Here is a 15,399-nt window from a genome sequence, read left to right as displayed (position 1 = left end):
CAAAATGGAAAAAAAGAGTTTATTAGCAAGGCTTTGAGATATTCATGACTGACACAAGGCTAGAACTATATCTTTTAAACTAAGGTGAACTTTAGTGGATTACTCTTATTAAGTTCACTCCAATGATTAGTGGACAAAAACATCCAGATGATCCTCAGAATAAATTCTTATTGTTCACAGAAAATCTCTTCTTTTCTACTCTTCTAGCTTCTCTAACAATAATTTGGAGGGATTACTATAACAGTACATTGCTATCTCGCAGAACTTCAAACTGGAAGTAACTAGAACTCTGTTAGAGTCACCTGCTATGTTCCTTGAGGACCAGAAGGAGACACAAGCTATTCAACTTGAATTTGCTAAAGGATGGGCAAGATGCGTGGAAGGTGTACTGGTCAAGACCTCCAAGTAAATGAAATTGACTTCCTATTTGCATCCTTCTTGGTAAAGCCGAGGAGGAAAGAACAATATGAAAAGAACATAGAGGATATGCACTTTAAAGAATGGAAAATAAATATGACTTGTATTACGGAGTTAAAATTATTAGTTTTATCTCTGACCATGACATATTTGTGAAGATAAAGCCCTTGATTATAGGCCAAAAGGTTTCTATTGCTATTTTTTTCATTATCATTAAAGGATCCAAACACCAACGATAAAATAAATGTATAAATAACTTTCCCAGGAGTACCTGATATTGAGCATTCTATCCTAAAAGCTAAATTCAGACCAACAGAACCAGGGCAGGTTATTACTAATGCTTAACACATCACAATGTAAGTCAGCTTCCAGCCTATGGACTGTTATTAATAAGCTTAGACATATAGTTTGCTGTAATATCTTCTTTCATTTCAGAAATATTTGTCCAAGGACTTCTGATTTCTGGTAATATTTATCTTAAAGTAAAATTGTACCTATTGGGCATCTCATAATTTCACCTGAATGAATAATGGTCCTCATTTCTCAGGTTTTCACTGGTCCAGATTAGTGAATACATTACTTACTAAGATTCATGGAGGGGTGCTGACTGGATCACCAGCTCGATGAATTACTTACTGGGTTTTTACACTGGTCCTTATTAGGCTATTGAGTGAAGGTTCTAACTCTCTTTGGATCTTGGACTGGGGCAAGTGATTACCTCACTGATATACAGTCTTTAGGGAGCCCCCGGGGGTCCATTGTCTTTTATTCTTTCTCAAGGCTCATCTCCAACCAAGAAGTGAGGGAGAAACTTCTGTGTCGTTTGTCAACATGCTCCTCTCTAGAAGACAAGAGGAATGGGTTTCTCTTTACTCCTCCAGTCATAGCTAGAAACAACTAGCGAAGCAACCAGCTATTCTTTCTGCTCAGCACCATTTTCTCAGCTTTAAAAAGGGGATAAGAGGGGCGCCTGGGTGGCGCAGTCGGTTAAGCGTCCGACTTCAGCCAGGTCACGATCTCGCGGTCCGTGAGTTCGAGCCCCGCGTCGGGCTCTGGGCTGATGGCTCAGAGCCTGGAGCCTGTTTCCGATTCTGTGTCTCCCTCTCTCTCTGCCCCTCCCCCGTTCATGCTCTGTCTCTCTCTGTCCCAAAAATAAATAAACGTTGAAAAAAAAATTAAAAATAAATAAATAAAAAGGGGATAAGAGAAGCTCCCCCATCACAACCCCATACAACACCACCATCACCATTATCATCATACATACCTGCCTTTCGTTCCAACCAGGATTTTAGGGGTATCTATTATGTGCTATGCAATGAGCTGGGCACTATATTCTCTGAGATATATGGTCTGTAACCAAGGTAGGATGGGGAGCAGGAAATAAGCACACATTACCAGTCTGGAGATGTTTCTGGTCCATGGTTATAGGAGCCTTGGTCAGACTGACTAAAAGTTCCGCTTTTTCTTCCCTGAAAACTTAATTCTTTTTCTAGTGGATGAAGGATCATGGGGTACCAGAAGAAAGGTCATTGTCCCCTATGGCACATACCTTTGTTGAGTAGATACTTTCCATCTTGGGGGCAGAGCTCAGGATTAAAATGATAGTAAATAATGCCATGCTTAAGATGAAAAGTTTTCCACTTTTCTGGATATAAGGATCTCTTTATGACATACACATTCATAGTGACCTCTCAAAATGCTAGTAACGTGTACTTTCAATATCCATTCGCTGACAAAATTAAAAATGATAAAAGCTACTATGAATTCAGAAGAGGGGAAAGCTCTTTGAGTAGATTCCAGGTTAAGAACAGCCAATAGAAAATGCTTGCATTCAGAAGATTCTTGAACAGAAACTTTAAATTCTCTAGATCTCTGTATAGCCTATGTCAGGAATCATTGGAAAAGATGATTCAAGAAAATGTTTCTTCTGATAGTTGTTATAATCAAAGCAAAGTATATCCAAGGTGGAGTCACCTTTAGTGCCAAGTCCATGTGGAATCTTTTATTTCCTTCCTAAATTAAAAAAAAAATTAATTAAAAGAAGAGCTAGGGCCTCCAGCATGGAGTGAGGAAGTCACCAAATCCTCTCCCAAAAAAGCCAAGTATAAAACTGTACACAATTATCAAAAACAACCATTTCAGTTTCCTGGAAATTAACCAAAGTTTTACAGCAAACTAAGAAGCATTTATTCATGAAAAAAAAATACTCAAAAACATTATTAAGTGAAAGAAGCCAGAGGCAAAAGACTACATATTATATAACTCCCTTTGCATAAAATATCCAGAAAAGGCAAATCCATAGAGATTGTTCAGTTCTTGCTTGGGAATGGGGGTGGAAGCAAACATTAACTGCACACGGGCACAAGGGAACATTCTGCAGTGACAGAGATGTTCTAAAACTAGTTGTGATGGTTGCACAACTCCATAAATTTACTAGAAATAATTGCACTGTACATTTACAATTGTGAATTTTATGGTATGTAAATTATCCCTCAAGTTGTTCAATTATACCTCAAAATTGTTAAAACAAAAAAGAAAGAAAGTGTACATTTTCCAAGCACCCAAAAGACATTCCACACAGTGAGAAAGATTCTGATGCACAGTAAAGTCTGAGAACACAGCAGGTATTCTTTAGGCCATCTATAAAATAAGAACCCAGGTGCAAAGTATCTTAACTCTACTATGAAGAAAGTGAATAGTCCTACCCAATGGGCCAACTCTTGGGTCCCTTGGTGATCCAAGAAAAAGTTTATGAATATAATAGTTCATGGTCATTTCTAGAGAAGAATGCATACTGAGACTAGTGGAGGAGGTACCTGGAAGAGTTATAGTTGGGTTACTTATCATTGTTCATTACGGAATGCCAATATTCCTGGAATCCTAGCCAGAATGGAAGTAATTATTTTCTAAAAGTCACTAGGGTCTCAACTCACTCAGAAATAAGTCCATTTTACATTTCAAGGTGACACTGGAGAGATTTCAAATACAAGTTATTTTACAACAGGCACATAAGCTGGTAGTAAAAGGATAATGACCATGTACAAAGACATAAAGGTCAATGCCTCCAAAATACAGTTTTGTTTAGTACCATTGCACCAGCAACATAAGCTAAAGTCAAATCTCTCTGAATGATGTTGAATTGCAATAAGCACTATAACTCAGAGAGGAATGGTTCATCTTATGATAAGAAAGTATCTTGTGGTTATATTTGGCACGCAGAGCATATTAAAGAAATTCTAGTCTCTGCCCTGTAGGTTGCAATCTAAGTAAAACAGACAGGATTTGCTGCCAATCAAAGCCTCAGGAAAATCTAAATGAATCAGAATAAGGAAGTTTTGGAAAGAAATGGAATTATTCAACTTTTGGAATTAACTGAAAAGAAGGTAACAGTACAGGGTTTTGAGACTGGCTACAGTATTTTTTTTAAGGTTTATTTATATTTGAGAAAGAGACTGAGTGGGGGAGGGACAAAAAGAAAGGGGGACAGAGAATCGAAGCAGGCTCCACACTGACAGCAGCAAGTCCAATGCAGGGCTTGAACTCATGAACGTGAGATCATGACCTGAGCTGAAGTCAGACCATCAACTGACGGAGCCACTCAGGTGCCCCAAGACTGGCTATAGTATTAAAAGATTTTTAAAAAGTCATTAAGAAGAAGGAAGACATTCAGACAAGGAAATCATGCTGGAGAGACTGGAGTACTGAGGATGACTCTGAAGAAACTGAGGAAATGAGAGGATCCTGGGCATAGGTGCCATGGAAAATAGATGGAATTACAGTGAACCTGATGCTGTACTTAACTCCTTTGGGTCAGGGATTCCATCAAGAATGTTGTGAAAGCTGTAGCCTTCTTCCAAGAAACATGTATATGCACTAATATTTTGCATATGATTCCAGAAAGTTTGATGACTTCTAAACAGGTCAAATTCAAGTCATAGACCCTTGGCCTAGTAGCCAAAGAGATTCAGCTAATATTGGAACCGAATCACACACTCTTAAAGATTTCTTCCACTCAAAAGTGCTTTAACTGACACAGCAGAGTTCTAGTTCTTGAACACAACACGGAGGTATTAAATGGAGAGTGCTACCACAGCAGGAAGAAAAAATCTTGAGCTCGGGCACGGTGGTTGTGCAATTTTCTGAGGACTCTCATTATGTGGAGGACATCTGGTTTGATTCCAAGATGCAATGGTGAACAGTTCAGATTTGGCTCTGCTCTCTTGAAGTTGTCTTTGCTTTCAAGGTACAGAGGAAGGTTGAAGTTTGTGACCAATTCAAAGACTGAACTCAGGAAGCATTTGTCATGAGAAAGAGGGTGCATAGATTTAGCGTGAGAAAGAGGGATAGAGAGAAAGGGAGAGAAAGGAAGGAGAGAGAAAAGGGAGGGTGGGAGGAAGAGGCAGAGATGCCAGAGTACAAATGAGAAGTAACAGAATATTTGTGTATAAGACTGAAATTTTATCCCTTTGTCCTACTTCTACTCTGATCAAAAATATCATAATTGGAGGTCAACTCCACTTTTACAACCTACTTGGAAAAATAAGAATAACTAATGTTAGGGGTGCCTGAGTGGCTCAATTGGTTAAGTATCTAACTCATGATCTTGGCTCGGGTCATGAACTCTCAATTCACAAGATGGAGCCCCGCATCAGGCTCTGCACTGACCGGGAAAAACCTGCTTGTGATTCTCAATCCCTCTCTTTCTCAAAATAAAGAAATAAACTTAAAGAAAAGATTTTTAAAAAAGAATAACTAATATTAATTATAGCTAATATTTTTGAGTGTTTACCATGGGCCCTAATAAAAGCAACAACAACAACAAAAGAGAATGAGATAGAGATTCCAAAAGAAGGGAAAAAAACATACCAAATCTGCATCCATAGGGAAGAGAGTGGAATAATATAGACCCCAAATAAGGGCGTTGAGAAAAAATGCCTTATGGTAGAAGTTGAGAAAGCAGTATAAGAAATGTTCAACTACAGGGGCGCCTGGGTGGCTCAATCAGTTAAGCATCCAACTTCGGTTCAGGTCATGATCTCACAGATCATGAGTTCGAGCCCTGTGTCAGGCTCTGTGCGTTCTGATAGCTCAGAGCCTGGAGCCTGCTTTGGATTCTGTGTCTCCTTCTCTCTCTGCCCCTTGCCCGCTCATTCTCTCTCTCTCTCTCTCTCTCTCTCAAATAAATAATTAAAAAACATTAAAAAAAAAGAAATGTTAACTATACACAGGACACACAGAAGGGGTATGACACCTTGTGTCATCATTCATCATTCATTCAGACATGAATTAAGATGGAGTTTCTATGGGGAACCTGGGTGGCTCAGGACACTCGTGTCCAACTCTTGATTTCAGCTCAGGTCATGATCCCAGGGTCATGGGATAGAGCTCAGGGTCAGGGTCCATGCTGAGCATGGAGCCTGTTTAAGATTATCCTGTTTAAGGTACTCTTTCTCTCCCCACCCGCCCCCCAGACCCCTCTCCTCACTCATGATGTCTCTCTCTCTAAAAAAAAAAAAAAAAAAAAAAACAAAGAAAAGGAAAAAGAAAAAAAAAAAGATGGAGTTCCTACAACTTGATGTGCATAAGAACCACACAGGAAGCTTACTAAAATGCACATTTTTGGACTTTAATTCTAAAGAGTCTGATTCCACAATCTGGAGTGGGCCTGGGAATCTATATGCAGATGGCAGGAAGCAGGTGGTCCACAGACGACACTTTGAGAAAGACAACTTCAAAAGGAGAAGGGTAGAGGTAGATCTACCCTTTTTTGGATCATAGCTGAGACATGGCTTTGTCCCATCATTTGGCACAGACCTTAATCCTAACAACCTTGACTTTGGAATGGCTCAGTGTATGAGACAGTCTCTGTTATTTAAAAAAATTCATTTTTAAGAGAAAGAGAGAGAGAGCAGGGGAGGGGCAGAGAGAGACACACACACACAGAATCCAAAGCAAGCTCCAGGCTCTGAGCTCAAACTCATGAATCACAAGATCATGACCTGAGCCAAAGTCAGATGCTTAACTTACTGAGCCACCCAGATGCCCCTAGGCAGGCTCTGTTATTGAAGGGAAAAACTCCACCTGAAGATTATTAGAACCAGAAAAGAACCAACTCCTACCTTTCTTTCTTGCTATGAGCCGCATAGGATAAGTACTGGAGAACATCCCTACCCTAAACCATGGCAAATGTGGTGGCAGTTGGCAAACTGAGGAGGACCCAGGAAATGCTTAGAAAGAGGTTTCCCACAAGGAACAAAAATCATAAAATATGTATAAGTGCTGTAGAGCTAGAAGTGAATAAATAGTTCACAAGTATGATGGGTCCAGTAAACATTGTTTTTATTTCTATCGTTTGTTTCATTTCTAAATTTTTATATTAACTGCTTATTAAATTTAATTTAGTTTTATAATTACATAAAATATTTACATAGTTTCAAAGTTAAATCTAGAAAATAAGTCCCTACAGAAGGATGACCATGTGAAGACGCAGAAAGAAGATGGCCGTCTACAAGCCAAGGATAGAGACTGCAGAAGAAGCTATTCCTGCCAACACCCTAGACTTGTACTTTCAAGAATTGTGAGAAAATAAATTTCCATTGTTTAAACCACCCAGTCTGGTGCTTTGTATGTCAGTCCTAGCAGACTAATATCATTCCCTAAAAGAAAAGAATGTTTGAAGAAAGAAGTCGAGCTTTTCCCATTCTCTCCACTCTCTCCCCTTCTTTCCTTTATAGATAACCTTAACTTTTTAAATTGTTTATTCTTCTATTATCTTTAAATGTAAACAGATGTGTACATATATTACTTTTTTCTTAAACATATATATATATATATATATGTAAACATATACATAATTTTCTCCATCCTAAAGAAGTGTTCTTTTTAAAAAAAAAATTTTTTTTTAGGGGATGCCTGGGTGGCTCAGTTGATTAAGCATCCAACTTCAGCTTAGATCATGATCTCACGGTTTGTGGTTTGAGCCCTGCATTGTGCTCTGGGCCAACAGCTCGGACCCTGGGGCCTGCTTCAGATTCTGTGTTTCCCTGTCTCTCTCTGCCCCTCCCCCACTCCCACTCTGTCTCTCTCTTAAACACAAGTAAACATTAAAAAAGATTTTTTTTCTTAATGTTTATTTGTGTTTAAGAGAGAGGGGGCAGGGAGAGATAGAGCATGAGTGGGGGGGGGGGCAGAGAGAGACGGAAACAGAATCTGAAGCAGGCTCCAGGCTCCGAGCTGTCAGCACAGAGCCCAATGCAGATCACGAACCCACAAACAGTGAGATCATGACTTGAGCTGAAGTTGGATGTTTAACTGACTGAGCCACCCAGACGCCCCTAAGGAAGTGTTCTTGACCCAGTCACTTTATAATATCTTTGCATAAGAAAATGCATTTGAGTTTAGACTAACTGAATAACAAACTTTTTATTTTTTTTTTAATTTTCTTTTTTCTTTTTAAAAATTACATCCAAATTAGTTAGCATATTGTGAAACAATGATTTCAGGACTAGATTCCTTAATACCCCTTACCCATTTAGCCCATCCTCCCTCCTACAACCCCTCCAGTAACCCTCAGTTTGTTCTCCATATTTATGAGTCTCTTCTGTTATGTCTTCCTCCCTGTTTTTACATTATTTTTGTTTCCCTTCCCTTATGTTCATCTGTTTTGTCTCTTAAAGTCCCCATATGAGTGAAGTCATATGATTCTTGTCTTTCTCTGACTAATTTCACTTAGCATAATACCCTCCAGTTCCATCCATGTAGTTGCAAATGGCAAGATTTCATTCTTTTTGATTGCTGAGTAATACTCCATTGTATATATATACCACTTCTTTGTCCATTCATCCATCGATGGACATTTGGGCTCTTTCCATATATTGGCTATATATGGAGCCAATCAGCACACCTGTATCCTATGGATAAATGCCTAGTAGTGCAATTGCTGGGTCATAGGGTAGTTCTATTTTTAGTTTTTTGAGGAACCTCCAAACTGTTTTCCAGAGTGGCTGCACCAGCTTGCATTCCCACCATCAGTGCAAAAAAGATCCTCTTTCTCCACATCCTCGCCAACATCTGTTGTTGCCTGAGTTGTTAAGGTTAGCCATTCTGACAGGTGTAAGTTGGTATCTCATTGTGGTTTTGATTTGCATTTCCCCGATAGTGATGTCGAGCATTTTTTCATGTGTCGGTTGCCCATCTGGATGTCTTCCTTGGAGAAGTGTCTATTCATGTCTTTTGCCCATTTCTTCACTGGATTATATGTTTTTTGGGTGTTGAGTTTGATAAGTTCTTTAGAGATTTTGGATACTAACCCTTTATCTGATTTGTCATTTGCAAATATCTTCTCCCATTCTGTCAGTTGCCTTTTAGTTTTGCTGATTGTTTCCTTCACTGTACAGAAGCTTTTTATTTTGATGAGGTCCCAGTAGTTCATTTTTGCTTTTGTTTCCCTTGCCTCCGGAGACGTGCTGAGTAAGAAGTTGCTGCGGGCAAGATCAAAGAGGTTTTTGCCTGCTTTCTCCTCAAGGATTTTAATGGCTTCCTATCTTACATTTAGGTCTTTCATGATTTTGAGTTTATTTTTGTGTATGATGAAAGAAAGTGGTCCACATTCATTCTTCCACATGTCGCTGTCCAGTTTTCCCAGCATCACTTGCTAAAGAGACTGTCTTTATTCCATTGGGTATTCTTTCTTGCTTTGTCAAAGATTAGTTGGCCATATGTTTGTAGGTCCATTTCTGGGTTCTCTATTCTGTTCCATTGATCTGAGTGTTCTTGTGCCAGGACCATACTGTCTTGATGATTACAGCTTTGCAGTATAGCTTGAAGTCCGGGATTGTGATGCCTCCTGCTTTGGTTTTCTTTTTCAAGATTGCTTTGGCTATTTGTGGTCCTTTCTCGTTCCATACAAATTTTGGGATGATTTGTTCTAGCTCTGTGAAGAATGCTGGTGTTACTTTGATAGGGATTGCATTGAATATGTAGATTGCTTTGGGTAGTATCAACATTTTAACAATATTTGTTCTTCCTATCCAGGAGCATGGAATCGTTTTCCATTTTTTTGTGTCTTCTTCAATTTCTTTCATAAGCTTTCTGTAGTTTTCAGTGTATAGATTTTTCACCTCTTTGGTTAGATTTATTCCTAGGTATTTTATGGTTTTTGGTGCAACTGTAAATGGGATCCATTCCTTGAATTCTCTTTCTGTTGCTTCATTATCAGTGTATAGGAATGCAACTAATTTCTGTGCATTGATTTTATATCCTGCAACTTTGCTGAATTCATGAATCAATTCTAGCAGCTTTTTGGTGGAATCTTTTGGGTTTTCCATATAGAGTATTATGTCATCTGTGAAGAGTGAAAGTTTGACCTCCTCCTGGCCAATTTGGATGCCTTTTATTTCTTTGTGTTGTCTGATTGGAGAAGCTAAGACTTCCAATACTATGTTGAATAACAGTGGTGAGAGAGGACATCCCTGTCTTGTTCTTGACCTTAGGGGGAAAGCTTTCAGGTTTTCCCAATTGAGGATGATACTAGCATTGGGTCTTTTGTATATGGCTTTTATGATCTTGAGGTATGATCCTTCTATCCCTACTTTCTTGAGGGTTTTTATCAAGAAAGGATGCTGTATTTTGTCAAATGCTTTCTCTGCATCTACTGAGAGGATCATATGGTTCTTGTCCTTTATTTTATTGACTTGATGAATCACGTTAATTGTTTTGCGGATATTGAACCAGCCCGGCATCCTAGGTATAAATCCCACTTGGTCATGGTGAATAATTTTTTTTTAATGTATTATTGGATTTGGTTGGCTAATATCTTGTTGAGGATTTTTGCATCCATGTTAATCAGGGAAATTGGTCTATAGTTCTCCTTTTTAGTTGGGTCTCTGTCTGGTTTTGGAATCAAGGTAATGCTGGCTTCATAGAAACAGTTTGGAAGTTTTCCTTCCATTTCTATTTTTTGGAACAGTTTCAAGAAAATAGGTGTTAACACTTCCTTAAATGTTTGGTAGAATTCCCCTGGAAAGCCATTGTGCCCTGGACTCTTGATTTTTTTGGGAGATTTTTGATTACTAATTCTATTTCTTTACTGGTTATGGGTCTGTTCAAATTTTCTATTTCTTCCTGTTTCAGTTTTGGTAGTGTATATGTTTCTAGAAATTTGTCCATTTCCTCCAGATTGCCCATTTTATTGTCATGTACTTGCTCATAATATTCTCTTATTATTGTTTTTATTTCTTCTGTGTTGATTGTGATCTCTCCTTTTTCATTCTTGATTTTATTTATTTGGGTCCTTTCCTTTTTCTTCTTGATCAAACTGGCTAGTGGTGTATCAATTTTGTTAATTCTTTCAAAGAACCAGTTTCTGGTTTCGTTGATCTGTTCTGCTGGGATAACAAACTTTTTAAAAGCCTCTTCAAATAAGTTAGAGCTCACATCAAGTTTTGTTCAACAATTCATTCATTCATTCATTCATTCATTCAAAAGAAATTTATTGAATAATTACAAAAGTACCAGGAGCAGGTCTAGGGTTTGTGAGAAGAAAATCTCTTCTCATATTGGGGCCTCTCTTTAATAAAATAGAATAGAAATTTATTAGTATGCTGTACAACTCCCAGCAGCTCCCAGAAATAACCTGCCATTTCATGAGTCCGTGCAAGTTTCATGAGAGATCTGCCCCTGCCTGGGCTTGTGCTGGCTGGGGTCTATGCTAATGGCTCACACACAAAGCGGATGTGATCCCTTATTTGATGGAGCTTGCACTATGGAGCAAGAAAGAGAGATTAAACACAGAAGCTCAAATAGAATAAACAGTTACAAATTGTAATTAAATCCCTGTTATGGGCTAAATTTCATCCCCTAAAATTCATATGTTGAAGTCCCAGCCCCTAATATCTCAGAATGTGCCTATTTGGAGATAGGGTCTTTAAAGAAGTAACTAAGGGGCACCTGGGTGGCTCAGTTGCTTAAGCATCCGACTCTGGCTCAGGTCAGGATCGCTCGGTTTGTGAGTTGGAGTCCCACATAGGGCTCTGTGATGACAGCTCAGAGCCTGGAGCCTGCTTCAGGTTCTGTGTCTCCTTCTTTCTCTGCCCCTCCCTGGTTTGCACTCTGTCTCTCTCTCAAAAAATGAATAAACATTTTACAAAAATTACAGAGGTAACTAAGTTAATATTAGGGTGGCACCTAACCACGTATGACTGGTGAACATCCCTACAGAAGGATGACCATGTGAAGACACAGAAAGAAGATGGCCGTCTACAAGCCAAGGATAGAGACTTCAGAAGAAGCTATTCTTGCCAACACCCTGGACTTGTACTTTCAAGAATTGTGAGAAAATAAATTTCCATTGTTTAAACCATCCAGTCTGACTAATATCATTCCCTAAAAGAAAAGAATGAGAGAAAATTTTGTCAAAGGAATGGCAAGGATGCTGGTCACAGGTGGCATCTCTAAGGAAGTACATATAAGCTGAGATATGAAAAGATTAAAAATGATGAACTATGGGGTATAAAAAGAGTTAGCAGATCCTGTTAAAAGGCAAAAGAGGGGCGCCTGGGTGGCGCAGTCGGTTAAGCGTCTGACTTCAGCCAGGTCACGATCTCGCGGTCCGTGAGTTCGAGCCCCGCGTCGGGCTCTGGGCTGATGATGGCCCAGAGCCTGGAGCCTGCTTCCGATTCTGTGTCTCCCTCTCTCTTTGCCCCTCCCCCGTTCATGCTCTGTCTCTCTCTGTCCCAAAAATAAATAAACGTTGAAAAAAAAAATTAAAAAAAAAAAAGGCAAAAGAAATCAAGGTGCTTTTACTTCCATTAGATATACCATAGCCTATAGAACCAGATAGTCCTCAGGAGACAGCCAGTCTTTCCAAATTAACTACCTAAGATGAAAAACTAATGTGCAGCTAAATTCATCACAGTCCACAGACTCTGAAGAATTGAATGAGCATGAAGCTGAATTTTTAATTGTAAGACAAAATGTATTTGATATCATCCACACCTAGGTTTAGGGACAAGACATTTCCAAAGAAAATGAATGATGAAATATGTAGCTTAAACACTTCTCAGAAAAAGAATAAAGAGAACTAATGTCCTTCCTCATGGCTCATTAAAGATATTATGGAAATCATAGAACCTGAATATGCAAAACAAAAAAGCCAGAAGCATAGACTCTGATTAGTCAAGGCTAATGCCTCACACAGAGTAGTGCATACTTGAATAAATTCATTTATCTTTGGTAAGCAAGTCTATGCTCTCTTTTTGACTCAATGGATAATAAGAATTATAGAATTATAGGATAGACAAGGGATTTCCTTATTTCTTGGTGTGATGCTACATCAACTACTACATATACTTATTTAATTTGTTTTGTGAGAGACTGAATATACAAATGGACAATGGCCAAGCCAAACATGACAACAGAATTCTGACCGAAAACCTCTGAAGCAATCTGCCCAGAATGGTCAGGATTTGGTCAGTGACTGTCAGCTTCCCCATTTTTTGCCCTAGCTTCCTACTCAGGACCAACCAGAGAAAGCTGAATATGCTCCCCCAACCAATCACATAAAATGTGCTGCTTCTAGTTCACTCATCTCCAGCTTTCCTGTGCCAACAACCTCTAATCAGAGCACATCTGAGGTCTTCCCTTGTTTCCACTACAGCAAAGCTTTTCTATTCCCTGCCTATTTCCGAATCTTTGTCAAATGCAGGTGATGGGTAGTTTGCTATAGCAAACTCAGAATAAATAGCCTCTGTTTTTTCTCATTTGAGTGGCTTTAATTTATTTCTATACTTGTCTGTCTCCAGAGAAGAAAATGTCTGTTAGGGTGCAAGGCTATCAGTAAAGGATAGGAGTCAGAGTCAGCTTCAAGCTCTGAGGTGCCCATCTTGATACTTCCCCCAGAGAAGATGTCAGACACTGGGAAGTGAATTCCCATAACACTGAATTCCCATAACAACAGTGTCCCTGCTGTCAAATGATAGGATAAGCCATCCAAGACAAGTTCAAAGTGATGATTGTATCTATGAACTTCTAGTACTCTGGCAGCTGGCCAGATGTGCTTGGGTGTCAACCAATTTTCTCTCAGGACTACACAGAAAAGCTTCATAGTTAGAATGATGACACAGGTCAATTGGAGGTCTGGGTGGTTGAAAACATTTGAAACAAGTTGGTCCTAGCATAAGTTTTTATTTGTTTTGCTGCCATTTAAAATCTCACCAATGTTGGCTTTGAACAACCTGGACACAGCCGAGACTAAGAAGAAACACTGGTCTGGAAATAAAATCTAGTCTCTACGCAGGGCTCCCACACTGAAGAAATGACCTCGGCCTGGTTGTTTGCACATTTCCCCATTACTAACCAAGGATTACTGGACAGCTATGAAGTTAATTTGGAAGATAAGATAGTGTATGTTTAAAGGTAAATAATTGGAAGAGCATAAATGCAATGCTCCAATGTGTTCTAAAGCACAACCGAGTTTTCGACACATTTGATTTTATCCCAAAACATACATCGTTCAGATCAGTTTAGCACACTAGTTGGAGAACCAAGGGTGTAATTCTGGGCCACCTGGAGGAAGAGCAACATGTGGGGAGAGCCATTGTTGGCTGACTTCCTAGTTCTCCTCCTACTGAAATGATAAGAATGATAAAGGAGATCAGTAAGTTTCTCACTGTGGATAGAGATTGATACCCACTTCCTGGTAACCATTTAAAGTCACTTTCTGAAAAACGACCTGCTGCCACTCACCACCAGTCAAACCAGTGTTCTTATCCACAGATACCAGGCTGTATTTTAACCTCCTTCCAGATGCTCATCACAGAAAGCTCAGTGAGGGAGGCGGCCATCAGCATGCCCTGCTGTAGGAGTGCCACTTCAGTCGTCACCACTGCCTCACCTCTTCTGGGCCACAATGCCGAGTTTGTATGCAAACTGTCACCAGCTTTATAATTTCTCATTAGAGTAGGGTTTTCTTTAATTCTAGACAGAATCTCTGAAGTCTTGAGAAGATACATCAGTCAATGTAAACATTGAATTTGACAGAAAAATCCAGTTACATACAATGATTTATATACTAAATGTCATTAAAGCTTCTTTCAGGTTGACTTTTGGCGGGGCGGGGGGGGGTGCTTAAGGCTGAAAGGAGAATAGATAACATATAAATTTCTTTATAATAATGATTCTCAACCCCCTCTGTACATTGGAATCATTTGGAAAGTATTTTTGAAATACCAGTGCTTGGGTCCCATCACCAGAAAGTTAATTTGTCTGGGGTAGGACAAAGGTAGGGCATTTTCCAAAAATATCCAGAAAGATTTTAATGGGCAGTCAAAGTATTTCCTCCAAGGGCAGCAACAGAGGCTGGGGGCGGGAGGTGGGGGTGGGGGGAGCATCTAGGGAGGCTGGATCCCCATGACAATGGCGCTGTTGAATGATGAGGCAGGACTCCCAAGAGAAATCCAAGGACCCCAAGAGATATCCTTTGAAGATGGTTCCTAGTGAGGAGGCTAAGATGAGAGAAGACAAGGATCTGAATGGTAAAAGAACAAACATGTGACTTACTTTCACCCTCCGCCGCCGAGTGGGGGCGCTTCATTGCTTTCTGGGGACCCTGGAATGCTTCAACCTCTGGGTCTTTCTGAGCTGTCTGCCCTTCTGTGTATTCCCAATCTACATGTTTGTTTGGGTGTTTGAGTGCTTCCCTCATATTTCTGCTGAACACTTTTGTTTTCAATAAACCATTTTCCTGATTGGTCAAAAGCCCTTTAAAGTTGATTTTTATCTTTCTGTCGCAGGAGTGATTCCCTGACTCAATTGTATTCCCTTGTCCATAAAAATATGACTCATTCTTTTTTTTTTTTTTAATGTTTTTATTTATTTTTGAGACAGAGAGAGACACAGCATGAGTGGGGAAGGGGCAGAGAGAGAGGGAGACACAGAATCCGAAGCAGGCTCCAGGCTCCGAGCCATCAGCCCAGAGCCTGACGC

This window comes from Lynx rufus, unplaced genomic scaffold (assembly GCF_022079265.1).
Source record: "Lynx rufus isolate CCGP_SWC_20201006 ecotype Redwood Valley unplaced genomic scaffold, mLynRuf1.p SCAF_2, whole genome shotgun sequence".
Lineage (NCBI taxonomy): Eukaryota > Metazoa > Chordata > Mammalia > Carnivora > Felidae > Lynx > Lynx rufus.
Note: the sequence above shows the minus strand (reverse complement) of the source record.